This window comes from Antedon mediterranea, chromosome 3 (assembly GCF_964355755.1).
Source record: "Antedon mediterranea chromosome 3, ecAntMedi1.1, whole genome shotgun sequence".
Taxonomy (NCBI): Eukaryota; Metazoa; Echinodermata; class Crinoidea; order Comatulida; family Antedonidae; genus Antedon; species Antedon mediterranea.
In genome coordinates, this window is record NC_092672.1 from 15,514,822 (window position 1) to 15,531,643 (window position 16,822).

Below are 16,822 nucleotides of genomic sequence, written 5' to 3' on the forward strand. Positions count from 1 at the left end.
TATGTTCATTTACGATATTTGTTCGTTCTTTCATTCTATTTTTCCTTCACAAGTGGATCACACATTTGATTGCAATTCAGCTTTGATTGTGTGTTAACTGTTTGTAGTTTTATTTTATTTTTCCTTATTTAAGATTTTTTCAAGTAATCTATAAAAAAGACATTAATTTGTAATGAGAATACAATGTTACTTATATTAATTGTATATATAATAATATAACTTATTTATGTATATTATATTGATAACTATGTTATGAATTTGAATTTATTAATATGTGGTTTTCACAAAGCTATTTTAAAATTATGTATTTTTGTGTCACTGCTGGTTAGGAAAACACACCTTAAAACTCAATACTAATAAACTAATTGCTTGATATCATGTCTGTAATTTTAATTAAATAACCATGTCATATTCACATGCCATCAAATAAAGATTACTAGTTAAATTTCTAATTATTTTTTAAATTTTACATTTATAATCAAATATGTTGTGAATATACACAATTATATTATAAAGTTTACTTTTCATCAACAAAAAGACAAAAAATATTGTTATAATCAAAGAATAAATATAAGTTGCTGATAGATAAGTAACAGTTTGACACTAACACATACAATAATTTATCTATTTCTTTACATTGAGAATAAACAACCTTTTTAATTGAAAAAATGATAATTAACAATTGGTACATACACCTGCTACAGATTGAATACAGGTTTAAGTTTGACATTTATTGAACATCATTTGTAAGAAATTTCACTTGCAAGAAACACTTCTGTAGGCGAAATCGAAGATATCAACATTTACATTATGAAGACGTATCTTCATAATTGTCTTTGTTGATTTAATTGTGTAAATAAATATATAAAGCCTAGGGCTAGTGTTGCCCAAAAGCTCTAATTTTTCTAGCTTTTTACTTTATCGTTTTGAATTAGGCTTCTGCTTATTATATTTTGTATCTCCATTGAGATCCAGCCACTCCCACAGCATTGTCATTTTTGTAGTAATTTGCCTTTGAATTTGTTAGTTATACAAATTTTTCCAACTGCGGTATCAAAATGATAGAAAGAAATCATTATAAAAACAAAATTTACAAATTATACATATCGGATTAATTGAATGAAATGCTGGAGCAAATGTGAGAGGCTTATGCAGTATTTAGGGCCTGTTTCTATTGACCAAGAGTTTTATTAACATGTTCTCCATGGTTGATTTTATTTGGCCTGTCTGATCAATGGTGTTAAAATGCCGGAGCAGTTCCTCTTCTAATCTAATTGCTACGATTGCTAAGATTTCATTTACATATCTGCGTCAGAAGAATATGTGGTGGTGCTGTTGTCTGTTCAACATTGTTCTAGGTCTTCCATGAACATATTCGCCATTATGGGGCTAACAGGTCATTGCCATTCCATCTTTCTGTCCAAAAATGTCACCATCAAACATAAAATATGTTTTGTAAAGAACAAGACTCAATGAGCCATGATGATTGACAGGTCATCCCGGAGTCATTTGCCTGACCAAGGCTCCTGAAAATAACCGAAACGTAGCAAGTGAGTACTTGATAATTGGTTTATTGAAAGTTAAATTTTGTATACAATATGATTTTGAAACCAGATGACATTTTTGTAGGATTTATATATGTTATTGAAATATTTTTACTTTATAATTATTTTTTAAATTATATTTATTTACTTCATTTGTTTGTTGAAAATAATGTTCGATCCTTTAGATAAAATAACATAAAATAGTTATTCATATAAGTACATCCCTGATTATTATTGATCTTTTTTTTAGAAAAACCAAATCTTTCCTTATCCACCATGGAGCATTTCAAATTAGAATTTAAATTGTCTTTTGATGACATGTAGCTCTTTAAGTTTTAAGTTGGAAATATATAACAGTAGACAATAATTTAAAAAAAGCATGTACTTGTCCCTTGTGTAGGTATCCTGGTCTCGCAGGCTTTACTACTATAGATCAAAGTAATCAAAATATAATTCTTATTCAATTGCTCATGTTGCTTATATTGATATAGTTTTACATGAGTTATAGTTTCTATCCCAACATTCATTTGAAACTGTATGCTTCATATTCTAAATTTTGAATTGAGTACTCACTCAAATTGCAAACAAAATTCTCATAATTTTGGTATAAATAAAATTCATCAATACAAAAAGTTTATTGATATGATTCATATTAAGAAGTATTTAATTGTTTTATAGAAAATATTAAAAACAAAGACATATCTAGATAATATTGTTTGTCATTCCAAGTTGTGACTAATTGATACGGTACATAAAAAAAATGTATGATTTTCCATTTTGCTGTTTTATAAGCTTGAAGGGTGGGCAAAAGTTAAAGCTGAAATGTGTTTATGTTGTTGAAAATTAGTTACATGTTACATATTAATCTTGTAATTCTATTTATTTTAAATAGGCCTAATATTGAATGAGATTCTATTTGATTAATGAATATGTTTTAACCCAGCGGTTTAAATAATAAAAATAGTAAATATACATAAATATTATAACTAAAAAAGCCCAGGTGTGACATTTAATGTCATATAAAAAATTGGAGAGCGCTGATGCAAGGTTTTTTTTTTTTTGATAGGATATCTTACATCTCAGCAATGATCAAAGGGAAAATCATACATTTGTTTATGTATCAATTAGTCACAGCATGGAATAACAAAAAATAACAATATTATCTAGATATGTCTTTGTTTTTAATATTTTTTGGTATATTGTGATAATATTTTTGTATTTAAATAGTAAAAATGTGAAAATTAAGTAAATTCTAATAATTTATGTGACATGCTTTAAATACCAGCATGCAATGATTCAACCAGGTTAAAGGAACAATGCGTGTCTCAGGGACATTGCTTCCAAATTTGGAGCAAGTTTCTAGAACCCTCTGCCAATAGACTTAAAACAATAAAATTGATAACTATAAAAATAAGAAAGGCCTTAAAACTTACTTGTTTCTTATGTATTCAAATGCCTTTTTTACAGTTTGTTTTTCAAGGCACTGTTTTGATGTTGTAGATTATGTACTGATGTTTAATCTTTCATTTTGGATCACGGATTACTTATATTTTGGCTGTTTTTAAAACAAACTCTTCAGCATACAAAAGACCTATCGTAAGCTGGACTGAATAACACACTCACCGGCCATACACCTGTGATCGGAATTTGAAAGCTGACCTTTTCAGAACAGTGCTTACGTGAACCGTCTGTACAGTACTAGCTATCAACTAATTTATTGTCTTTCAATCTGTGAGTACTTTTTATTGCTGGTTTTTTTTCTCTCTAAAGCTGTTTCGTCAAAACAGATGCCCAGTTTTCCCGAGAATATCTTTTAAATATGAATTGAGGCAGGTCATTTATTCAACGTTTTTTGCTAAAATTAAAGAACTCGATTTACTTCGCCCATTACGTCGTGGCTGTGCTGGCGGGCGTTTTAAACAATATATACATACGATTATCCAATATCGGCAACAGACCAAGGCCTATACAGAACAAATATGAACCACGGCTGAAATGCCTCGCGTTAATTAACCGGGACAACCAGAAATTTCGGGATCGCCAAATAAATAATAAAGCAGTTCTTACCAACAAAAGTATTTGCCAAATTGATCAGGGTTTCAACTTGTTTACAAACCATAAAATTCTAAGAAAAGGTGGCGGAATAGCTATCTACATTACTGAAAATATCCCAGCCCATGTCATCGAAGACATTGATGCTGTAGATGAACTGGAATGCACTTGGCTGTGGTTGAGACCCCACCAACCTCGCGAAGTGTCAGGAATAGCTGTCTGCGCTGTATACAAACCACCAGATGCTAAAGTCCAGGACGTTTTGATCGACCATATCCGTAATACACTAGATGTATTGAAGAACCAATATCCTGATATTGGAATAGCTGTACTTCAATTTCAATAATGTGGACATTAAACCATTATTTAGAGGACTAGGTAAGGGGCCAACTCGTGCGAACAGCACCTTAGATTTAATTGTAACAAATTTAGGTAAAGTGTTTAGGTCGCAGCAACCACAACTCAATATATCGCAATCGCACATGTTTTAAGGGTAAATCCACCGCCTATTTACTGAACCCAGAATGTACGAATTTGGCCACTGGATAACCAGCCAAAATTGGAATAAAGTCCTAAACATCTAAAGTACCAAAGAAAGGTGAATCATTTTTACAATGATGTTAGAGATTCAATTGAAGTCCATTTTCCGTTTAAATCTGTTAAACTATATTCTAAGGATAAGTCATGGATTACCCCTGATATTAAGTCACTCATTTATCAAAGACAAACAGAATTTAAAAGTAATTAACTAAATAAATAGCGTATAACCCATAATAAAATTATGTATAAGATATCTGCATCTAAAAGGCACTACTACAAAGATAGAGTGCAACATTTAAAAGTTAACGACCCTGCTAGGTGGCACAAAAGTGTTCAATTAATCTTCACTAATGGTAAAAACAATCCATAATTACAGCCCCTGATACTATTAGTAAGAATGATAAATAATTGCTGAAGCCACCTTCCAACAATTGGGATATGTATTGCAAACTAAATAAGATAAAAAAGTCAGCTGACCCAGATAAAATTTCCGCCAAACTTATTAAGCGTTTCGCCTGTGAATTTGCTATACCTATTTGCGATATTTTTAATACATCTTTAAAAGAAGGGGTTGTCCCCCCAAATATGAAAAGATGCAAATGACGCCTCTATACCCAAACAAACGCAAACATCCATCGAAAAACTCCGCCCTATTTCTCTCACTTCCCAATTCTCTAAAGTTTGCAAGGATTTCATCTGTAATTGGGCTATGAAAGATATTAAAGCCAAGTTAGACCGTTTTCAATTTGGATGTTTGCGTGGTTTTTCCACAACTCGTTTGTCTTATTGAAATGTTAGATAACTTTATAAAGGGCTAGATGCAGCAACTATACAACGTCAGGCTAGGTATATAGCTAGCGTACGATGTTCGTACGTTACCGATGTTTACCAGCTAGGCCTACAAAACTAAGCCTAGCCAGGCTAGGCCTAAGACCGTCCACGAGAGGTCGATCGCCGCGAGCTACTTAGGTAGTGCATTGTTTCTCACTTTTTATCATAATTTACCATAAAACGTACATTTAAGACAAGGAATGACATGGTTTAATGTTTTTTAAGTGATATATATGTATTATTTTCCAAAAAACGTCCAAAATTGCAGGGAAGGGGTCTTTAAGTGGCATACTATGGTTAACAATGTAGTTTCTAAGAGTAGTAAATGTTTACACATCTTGTATAGACTAAAGGTTTTAGTGTTCCTACTACTGACCTTGTGTCAGTTTACGTTGGGTATATCAGGTCAGCTTTGGAGTACGCCGCTCCTGTATGGCATTCTGGAATAACAGAAACTCAGAATTCTCAAATTCAGCGAATTAAAAAACGAGCTTTGCGAGTTATTTTCGGTAAACATTATGAAAGTTACAATAATGCCCTAATACTGGACTGGTCTTAAAACCCTCTCAGAAAGAAGAACCTTTCTGTGCGTTAAATTTGCCGAATCGATTTTCTGAATGGACATAAAATGCAACTTAGACATACTAACGTTTACGCCACTAAACGTTGGCGGGCTAATCTGTATAATAACAGTACAATCCCCTTTTTGACAAGGTGTCTTAATGAATTAGACTAAGCAACTTTTAATAATAACTATTTTATGTATAAATTTTTAACAACCAATGGAAAAGTATCCAATTGATACTAAATCTTTTTTAATGTTGCCTCTTTTACATATGTACATTTTTTGATATTTTTTTCACTTGTAATTTTAATTGTTTTAATCTATATACACCTTTTCAAACATTTTATCAATTGTACATCACATGCAATTCAGTTTTACTATTGCCAGTTGTGATTATTTTTTGGAATAAATTGAATAATAACAATTATATAATATTTTTGTTTTGCTTTTGTGATGCACCCACTTTCGATCCAGCGTGAAGGCAAACAAATTGAAGAACCATATATTTTCAGCAAAATACCAGGTCTTCCCCAATTTGTATTAAGATTCTTCCAAAAAAAAAAGAAAGATAATTAATGCAGCAACTAACAGGCCTATATCTAGCATACAATGTTCATACGTTATTATGTTAGGCCTACAAAACTAAGCCTACCTAGGCTAGGCTTAAGACGTCCACAAAAGGACATTCAATGTAGGAACTTAGGTAGCGCATTGTTTTTCGACAGTATTATATAACACTTAAATACATTCCTGTCATTTAATTCAATTTTTTCCACATTGCATTTATTAGACATTTGTACAGGGAAAAATATGTGAAATCAATGTGGCAACGGATTTTGTTTTGTGACCGGAAGCAGCAACGCTGTTTCTGTTTTTAGCCACTTTTATGGAGGTTTACAATTGTACTAGATTAACTAATACTAGAAACACCATCTATTTTTTGACAATCTCGAAATCCATAACGAATACCAAATTGTAACAACAGAATCTATACCCATGTTAATTATGAAATGACAAGTAATATCTTTGACAAATTTTGTAAAATATTCTTAACATTTGCATGGAAAGAACGCAATGAAATTTATAATACTTTTTAATTACTTGATTGATTTTTGTACTACATATTTAAATATACAGTACTTTTTACTCTAATTTGTACTTTAATTTCAGTATTGTTTTTGTTTGTTTTCCTTTTTAATCACTTGTACTTTCATTTATATTGTAATCAATTAAGTGTTTACTATTATTTGTGTACTATTATATTATTTTGTTGCACATCCCTTGTGGATAAAAAGAGATAATATTCTATTCTATTATTATTATTATTATTATTATTATTATTATTATTATTATTATTATTATTATTATTACAGACAGAAAAAGAATTGTACACAAGGCCTTTGCAAAAGCTTCAGGTACAACTTTAGCATTTAACATTTATTAAATGTACTGTACTGTACTAAAATAAACTGTTTCAATAGTAAATATTGTTGAGATGCTATACGAAAAAAATAATAAATATCAATCTTAATCATATGACAAGAATCTACTTATATAAAACAAATTATGCATCTTTTTCACTCATACTTTTGTGCATGAACAGAGTCAGCCTCACACAGGTGGATCGACTAGGCGGTTGACATTGTTGTGCTATTATCAGGTTGACAAACAAAAGTAAATCTTAGATCACTATAAAAGCCTGTACCTCTACAGTTACATATTTTTTATAAATTGTGAAAATGAGATTTTGTATATTTGAAAAATGTTTCTATAGTATTATACCTAAAAAAATTGTTTGAAAAAAAGATTATTTTAAGTATGTAACAAATGGAATATTCAAGTACCTTCACTTGCACTGATGAAGGGCTAGTGTTGCCTGAAAGCTCTGCTAACTTTTCTGGCTGTTTTACTCTACCGTTTTGATTTAGCTTTTCGCTTTTTTTTTTGTATCTCTATTGAGATCCAGCCACTAATACCCACACCCACACCATTGTCATCTTTCTGTAATTTGCCTTTGGATTTATATTATTCAAATCATATATATTTTCAACCTTTCTCGCTTTCAATTTTCTCGTTTTAATATTTTTTTTCCACTTTCTAACCACATAGCTCAGCAATACCGTATCCAAATTTAGTCAGATTTACACAATGTTATTTTTAGATTTGAAGTTTTTGCATTTTTATTGTAATTTTATATAAATATCCATAATATTAATATGTATGTTTAGTATTTTTTTCTATGGGAGGTGTCCACAATATGTGTCTTTATAACAGACCAGATTCAAGGAGTATTGGTAGCAGATACAAATACTACACATAGTTTTTTAGACATCAACTGTCTATATTATTAAAGATGCACAAACAAAACCCCAAGTTAGCTTGGCCAGGAGACATTCAATCAGTATACATTAATATCTGTTTTCACAGCCTTTCAATCAATAGCCACTAACTATGAGATTGAATTATGGTCAATTTAGCTAAGTCTGGAATTAATTTCTTTGCATTAATACTCTTCACTCATAAGATCATCCAAATGCTGAAATAAATTATATTCTTCACAAGATTCTTTTAAAGCTATAATTATGGACTTGCTGTCAATCTGTCCAACAAGTATGCAGTCTCTTACAATTGAAGAAAAATATAAGGGATTCACACATGGCCAATATCCTGAAATTAAATTCATATGTAGTTGTTTTACTGCTGTTTCAACAACTAAGACAATCTCCCATTGCAGTCAATGTTTACCAAAGAATTAGCAACAAAATCTCTTAAAGCTAAATAAATATACCCAAAATGGTTATATTGATGTTTTGTATTTACACAAGTATATGAGAATAGAAATCAGCTTCAGGCCACATTGATGTGTTAGTTGCAATGAAGTTTATACTTGAATAAAAAATAAAAATAAATAAAAATGCTGACTTTACTATGCTTGAGAGAGATGCGCGATGTGTAAAAACTCAACACGTGCGATGTGTAAAAACTCAACACGCGCGATGTGTAAAAACTCAACACGCGCGATGTGTAAAAACTCAACATGCGCGATGTGTAAACTCAACACGCGCGATGTGTATAAACTCAACACGAGCGATGTCAACATAAAACGAGCGATGTGTAAACTCAACACGAGCGATGTCAACATAATACGAGCGATGTGTAAACTCAACTTGAGCGATGTTTAAACTCAACTCGCGCGATGTCTCCATAACACGAGCGATGCGTAAACTCAACACGAGCGATGTCAACATAAAACGAGCGATGTGTAAACTCAACACGAGCGATGTCAACATAATACGAGCGATGTGTAAACTCAACACGAGCGATGTCAACATAATACGAGCGATGTGTAAACTCAACACGAGCGATGTCAACATAATACGAGCGATGTGTAAACTCAACTCGAGCGATGTTTAAACTCAACTCGAGCGATGTGTAAACTCAACTCGAGCGATGTCTCCATAACACGAGCGATGCGTAAACTCAACTCGAGCGATGTTTAAACTCAACTCGAGCGATGTGTAAACTCAACTCGCGCGATGTCTCCATAACACGAGCGATGCGTAAACTCAACACGAGCGATGTCTACATAACACGAGCGAGGTCAACTCGACATAGTTATGTCCGTCCTGGCGTGCCATAGTCTGTCATGTCAAAACAATATTGTGTATTCTTTCTGACCATGTCATGCAGAACCTATCACTGAATTACAATTACAATTGAACAATACAATCATTCTATCATTCAAAAACTTCTCAACATTACAGTAGGTCATATGTTTTTGTGATTTTTCTAAAATAGAGACAACCAAATATACGTTATTTTAGGTATTAATAATATAGTTGATCAATATGTGGCATTATGTGGACAACATAAAAAAGACAAATTAACAACACTGGCGGAGGGAAGAAAGTCTAATATTAAACTGTGTGAAATTATGTAAAAACAACATTTTAAGAAAATGACACTTTGTATTTCATTTCTTAAGATTTTATGTGTAAAATAAAATGTTTATCTCATAATTAATACTATAAAATAAATCATCAGTTGATCTAGTAAAATAGTTTTTTTGGATAGATCTGTAGATCATTTTCCGTGAAAAAAAAATCCTATATTTTGACCACATAAACTGACCTTAAAACCCAAAACTGAAGATGGCATCCACCCCTATCGGTTTTTTCACCCCACAAAGGATACATTCAACATGATTGCCTGCTATTAACAAAAAATGCCCACAAACTTTTTATAGAGGACTTTGGTGTATTTGGCCTCTCTACTATAAACTTTTCAAGCAATCTAGGGAGACCAACAATTTGCAACACTGGAATGCTTACAAGAAAATCAGAAACAAAGTTAAATATGCTTAAAAAAACTCACAAAGTATTTCTTTTGAACCTGCTCTCTAAACCAGATAACACAAAAAATCATTTTGGTCATATGTCGGTTCTAACCATCTATTTGAAATTGAAGGGAATATGTGCAGTAATCCTGATAATGCCTTCAATAAAGTTATAAGCAAGCCTGCAAACTACAGCGATTTGAATTGCTTTTGCTTATTCTTGCCTCCTTAGATTTCCGCCCGTCTTGTTTTTGTTACCTATGTTTAATGTATTTCAATTTTGAAGGCTAAATAAAGAATGAATGAATGAATAAAAACTGATCCTACTGATGATACTTTCATTTTACGAACTATAAATTACGAACTGGTCCAATGCAAACATGTGCATTTAAAATTTCAAAATGCGCAAAATAAATTTTTAATCAATTTTCTACACTGATCATGACATTTTAAGCATGTCAAAAATTCCCACGCGCGCGACAAATTTTACGTGTAAGGTGCACACGGAGCATAAAAATCATGTGTGTTTCTCTTAAATTATGATTTTACAGCCGTTCCTAGTCATTTAAAAAAAGATTGACATCATACGAACACGTTGATTTAGATCATTTGCGCACGTTTTAGTTGAAAAAGTTATAAAATATTGTAAAAAGAATGCCAATTTTGAATCTATTATAACTCTTCAGGATTAAAGGTGAACCCCAACTTATTATGTAAGAAGATAAATTGTAGATATGAATTCATGGAGAATTTTTACCTCTCGGATGTTATGACGTCATCGTATGGCCACACAAATGTAAAATATAGGATTTTTGTCTCTTTTGTTATTGCTCATCACATTCAACAGAGCGCATCTCGCTTATACGTATTCCATTTCCCCCGATATTTTAATTTTGTCTATGTCAATCAACTATCTTCCGCATGAGTTAAAAATATTTTAATTTTATGACATCATTATGTCTAAAAATGTAAATAACGTGGGTCACTTATTTTCATTTTTACAGTAAATTTCAATCTGTTATAGCTCGTCAGAATAAAAAGTGATAATCATGATTAAAATGTTTTCTGGAAGCTATTGGATTGTAGATACAAATTCATGTAAATATTTTGCCAATCAAATGTTGTGAAGACATCATATGGCCAGTTGAATAAAAAAAAGTCATATTTTCATATTTTGCGTCATAGTTCCTCAAATTTAAAAGAGCGCGCATCTATATTTTACGTTCAAATTTCTTCTAAACGTTAAAAAGTTGTTGCTGAGATAATTTCCTTCTGAAATTGCTATCTTAGTGTTTCATTTTGATAACATCACCATGTTAAAAATTGGAATAAATGGCGGGTCACGAAATTTCACCTATTCTACACTGTATGTATACACATTATACTCTGTATACTGTATAATACTATATGACACATAGACAGAATTCAGCACTAACAACATGTCATAATCTTCATTTCAGGTCATAATGCCATAATCTTTTTCTGTGTGGAATATTCCAACGTATGACGTGCACGTGGCGTTTGTCCCGCGGATAACCCAAACTTGTCAAAGTGACATGTTCAAATCTAGTTTGTATTATATTTGTAAAATGTATTTTGCTTGAATAAATAATAATAATAACAAATCAACCACACAAACAAAATTTCAACACCATAAAAAAAAAAAAAAATGAAATGAATAAAAATAAACACAAATGAACAAAACAAATCCAAATGGTTTGATCTTATTGTTGAACATAAAAACAACTTACCACCACAATTACGGAAAACAATTGACATTGTGTTTAGGTCATGTTTCTGCAGCAATGTATTTTTCATTCCATTTATGTCCACTTTTTTATTCTAACTATTTCTGATTCTAATTAACAATGCTCACACACAAAAAAATGTGCATCTAACATGCACATGCTATTTATTAGGCTTAGTCCATAGTAGGCTGCACCACAACGATTGTACAAACTGCATAGCGTCGATCAAAACCATTAAACAAGCGCCAACAGTTAACAGTATTGGCATTGTGAACGGTTTAGTTGGTGGTTAGTTTTTATTTTACACCACTCATGTTTATTTAATTGTTTGAATATTATGACTTTTTTAAATAAAAAAGTTCATTTGTCTGAAGGAGAATAGTAGGAGTAAAAACATTATTAAACATAGAGCGATTTGCGCTCTATTGAATGTGACCAACTGTGTCGAAAGAGATAAAAATACAATTTTTTAAATTTACATGGCCATATGACGACGTTATAACATACTTACGGTCTAAATTTCACATGAATTCATATCTACAACTCATTAAATTTTATAATAAGTTTAAAAAATAGGGGGTCACCAGCCATCCCGGAGAGCTATAATCAATTGAAAATAGGCATACTTTTACACAAGTTTTCATATAATTACCTATTTTCATTGTTTACAGTCATAATTCGTCAAAAATGAAAGGAACTTATCATAAACGGTATACAGAACAACCATCAAGTGCAAAAACGGTCTGTCTAAGCAGTGAGAACTAAGTACGTAAAAGTGTGTGCGCGATGCAACATTTTTTGAAAAATGTGAAATGCTTAAAATGTCCTGAAACGTGTAGAAGTTGATTAGAAATTGATTTTGAGCATTATGAATTGGCTTGCAGAAAAAAAGATCGATCAAAGATTTGTTTACCAAGTCAGCGCATGCTCATACCATGTCATCGCCATCCTGCATGACCGCATGAATGCAACCGCGAATCTTAAAATTTTCGTCGGCCATATTTGAAGTCACGAAAGTCTTGAAAAAAACTAATTCGTGCTAATTCGTTCCCCAATTTCTTCTAGATTTCAATATGTTCTTGCACATGAGTTAAAAACAATTTTATTTTTATTACATCATCATATAAAAAAATGTCTATCTGATATCATGACGTCATCATATGGCCAGTTGAATTAAAAAAGTAAGATTTTCATCTTCTTCGTAAAAGCTCATCGAGTTTAAAAGAAAGCGCATCTCACTTTTATGTCCTCAAAATTCTTCAAATTATCTTCTAAAATAGTTTTTTTTTATATGTCAATTTGTCGATGTCATCGTGTTAATAATTGGATTTAAAAGATGTGCTTTGTAATTTCATCTATGCTATGCCGCTGTATATGCATACAGTATATTCTGAAAATACTGTAATATCTGTATGACACGAAATAGGTACAATTCAGCACTGTAAACATATTTAATTCATGTCATACAGTAGGATGGCATAATAATTGTCAAGGTTCAAATAGTTAAACGTATGTGCATGTTGCGTTTGGGCGGATAACCCGAACCTGTCAAAATGACGAGTTCAAATCTAGTTCTTATTCTTATTATTTATTTCTCTCTGTACAAATTTGTGTAACAATTATCTCATAAATTGTTCAGAATGTCTTTTAAATACTTTAACTTAATCATAATAAGCTTTTCAGTGTGATCACTCAACCATGACGTCATTAATACGCGATTTTATGAAATCACATTATCAATCATATCTCCATAACTCTTTATCACATATCAATAAAATTCACTATACTTAAACTTTAGGTCAAGGGTAAAAATATTAGCAAATAAAAATCTACTCGTTCCAAGGTCATGCGCATGAAATTACATGCTAAAAATTGAAAAATTTAGAGCATGAATTAGGCCATTTGTGTGTTTCACAAAATTACTGCGCAAAAACATGTTTTTGCACGCACGATACTTAAAAAGCGTAAAAACACAAATACTAATGTTTTGTATAAATCGCATTCTACTCACAATCCTTAGTACATTCACAGAATTTGAGTTTATTCCGACTTAAAATAACGCAATACGAGCACATTAAAAATGAGAAAATGCGCACATTAATTGCACAAAATTGCTGATAATGTTAAAAATAAGGCATTTTAAAAATGAAAATAATTCTTCAGGATGCACAATGACCTATAATTGTTTTATCTTATTCTGGAAGCCATTGAGTTGTAGACATAAATTCATGTAAACATTTGACGTAAAAATGTTTTGACGTAATCAAATTATCCTTTTTTTGTAGGTTATAATTAACATTTAACAGCATGCATCTCGGTTATTTGAGCCCGATTTTTGCTCAAATTTCAGTATGTGCTTGTTCAATTAATTATCTTTCTCTTGAGTTGTCAGCGTTTAATTTTGATGACGTTATCACGCGTAAAAGTTGAATAACGTAGGTCGTGTAATTTCACCTTCAGCATATATTTAAATATCTCACAGCTCTTCAGAATTAAAGGTGACCTTGATTTTTATAACTTATTGTGAAAGCTGCTGAAATATAGATATGAATTCGTATTAAAATTGTGCCTATCGGATTTTGTGACATTATCATATGGCCAGTTAAAGTTAAAAAGTAGTTTTTAAATTTCTTTAGTCAAAGTTAAACAAATTTCAAAGTGCGCTCACCGCGCTTCCAAGTGCCAAATTTTCTTCCAATTGTTATATTTTATTGCTCAATTCATTATCTTTGGATAAAAATTATAAAAATGATCACCTATAAGTCAATGAATTAAATTCTAGTTCTTACTGTTTCTGGAAAAAATGAAAATACCGATAAAACTATAAAAAAGGGAATATGGAATTCTCTTTATTCCAAGAGATAAAGGAAATATTTTAAATGACTTTTTTCCCATTTATTCGTAATGCCCAAAAAGAAATAATACAAAATACGGAAGATTGATAAATAGTAAACATGTTATTGTTATTATCATTGTCACCATCATTATTATTATCATTAGTATTATATTATAGCATCATTATTATTAATAGTATATTCCTTTGAATTATATCATGGATGATTATATAAAGTGTTATTGTCTAGATCTGGTTAACTAATTATGAAATCCTGCTAATAAAGCTGTCATTTGTGTCAAATAATATTGATGTTCAGTTAATATAACATGCTTGGTTGACTTGTTAGTTATAAAGCAGACATAAAATATTCAGGCTTTTGTTGCCAAAGAGAACAAAAATTATTTTTCAACTGCATACAAATCATAATGCAAGATTAATGATGTTCCTTTTGTTAAACAACTTATACATGATCATTTTTATTCTAATCAATAATTTACTTTATATTGCAAACAACTAATTATATTAGTTACCAAAGATAATTAATAAAAGATAATGAAAATGGATAGTAGTATATAAAAATAACAGAATTATTCATAACCAGGAAAGAGTGAAATTACATGGAAAACTCACGAGCCATTGAGACGTGTTAATCCACTTAATTGCTATTGTTCTCCATTATTTTGTGAAACAAATAGCCTAATCAAGAACATTAACACTACTTAATTATTATAATAACGTATGTAGTACTCCCACGTATAACAGTTACGAATAAGAAAATTATCTGCTATTTGATAATAAGCGGGATTTCTTGCAGATCATATCCTTAAAAACCAAAACATATATACGCCCCCAACGTTAATATTCCAAATCCGAAACAATAATTCTTACCGTTTCTGGAAAAAATAAAAATACTGATAAAACTATAAAAAAGGAAATATGGAATTCTCTTCATTCCAAGAGATAAAGCAAATTGTTTAAATGCATTCCTAATGCCCAAAAAGAAATAATACAAAATACGGAAGATTGATGAACGGGGAAAATATCAATTTTTGAAAAATTGTGAACATGTTATTGTTATTATCATCGTCACCGTCATTATTATTATCATTAGTATTATATTATAGCATCATTATTATTAATAGTATATTCCTTTGAATTATATCATGGATGATTATATAAAGTGTTATTGTCTAGATCTGGTTAACTAATTATGAAATCCTGCTAATAAAGCTGTCATTTGTGTCAAGTAATATTGATGTTCAGTTAATATAACATGCTTGGTTGACTTGTTAGTTATAAAGCAGACATAAAATATTCAGGCTTTTGTTGCAAAAGAAAAAAAAACTATTTTTTCAACTGCATATAAATCATAATGCAAGATTAATGATGTTCCTTTTGTTAAACAACTTATACATGATCATTTTTATTCTAATCAATAATTTACTTTATATTGCAAACAACTAATTATATTAGTTACCAAAGATAATTAATAAAAGATAATGAAAATGGATAGTAGTATATAAAAATAACAGAATTATTCATAACCAGGAAAGAGTGAAATTACATGGAAAACTCACGAGCCATTAAGGCGTGTTATTTAATTAATGTTACTTAATTGCTATTGTTCTCCATTATTTTGTGAATAAGTACCTCTTTGGTCCCATACGTCCAGTACTGCCATTTACTAAATATGCTGCCACCAACCTGTAGATATGTATTATATTATTAGATTATAGATATATATATATACCAGTCGTTTCTTTCAGAAATCTTGTTTTCTTTTTATGACAACGAAAAAGTGGTTTAGCACTTTGACTGATTTTGCGGATTAGGCAAATTTCGGACACAGACAATAATACGACCATATCTATGGAACGCCCATAGTGCCGTTGGTGGGGAAACAATGACGCAACAGCAGCATAATATAGTAATATCGATTTCATTGTGTATTACTTCTTCGAGAGCGAGTGAGTGGCCGAGCGGTTAAGAAAGTGGAACCGTAATTATGTAGCCATAACATCGGCAAGGGTTCGAGGCTCACTCGCTCCATGGTTCTGGTGGTAGAACGAGTCTTCTCGGATAAGGACTATAAACCGTAGGTCCAGTGTACACATAGCTCATGTGCACTTTAAAGAACCTAGTACATCTTTCGAGACGAGTAGGGGGTTACCCCGGTGTACTAGTCCACACAAACACAGCCACTGTCACACACAGCCACTGTGCAAATTGGTCTTTACAAAAAACTAACTCACTTCACATCCAACCAAAAGTGCTATAATCTTCAAGTCTGAAGTTTGCACTAAATTGGAAGAAGAAGAAGAAGGTTCTTTGCTTTTTGTTTTTACACAGACAAAATCAACACAGACAAAC

The 16,822-nt window shown here is 31.2% G+C and overlaps 1 long non-coding RNA gene across 4 annotated transcripts in view; it reads right to left on the bottom strand.

Moving 5' to 3' along the window:
- Positions 1–630: 630 nt before the first annotated feature.
- Positions 631–16,822, bottom strand: part of LOC140044964 (uncharacterized) — a 30,219-nt gene continuing 14,027 nt past the window's right edge. For all 4 annotated transcript variants that reach the window (XR_011844509.1, XR_011844508.1, XR_011844507.1 and 1 more), the window contains one exon: positions 631–1,526. This is a non-coding gene — a long non-coding RNA (uncharacterized lncRNA). The remainder of the gene's footprint in view (positions 1,527–16,822) is intronic.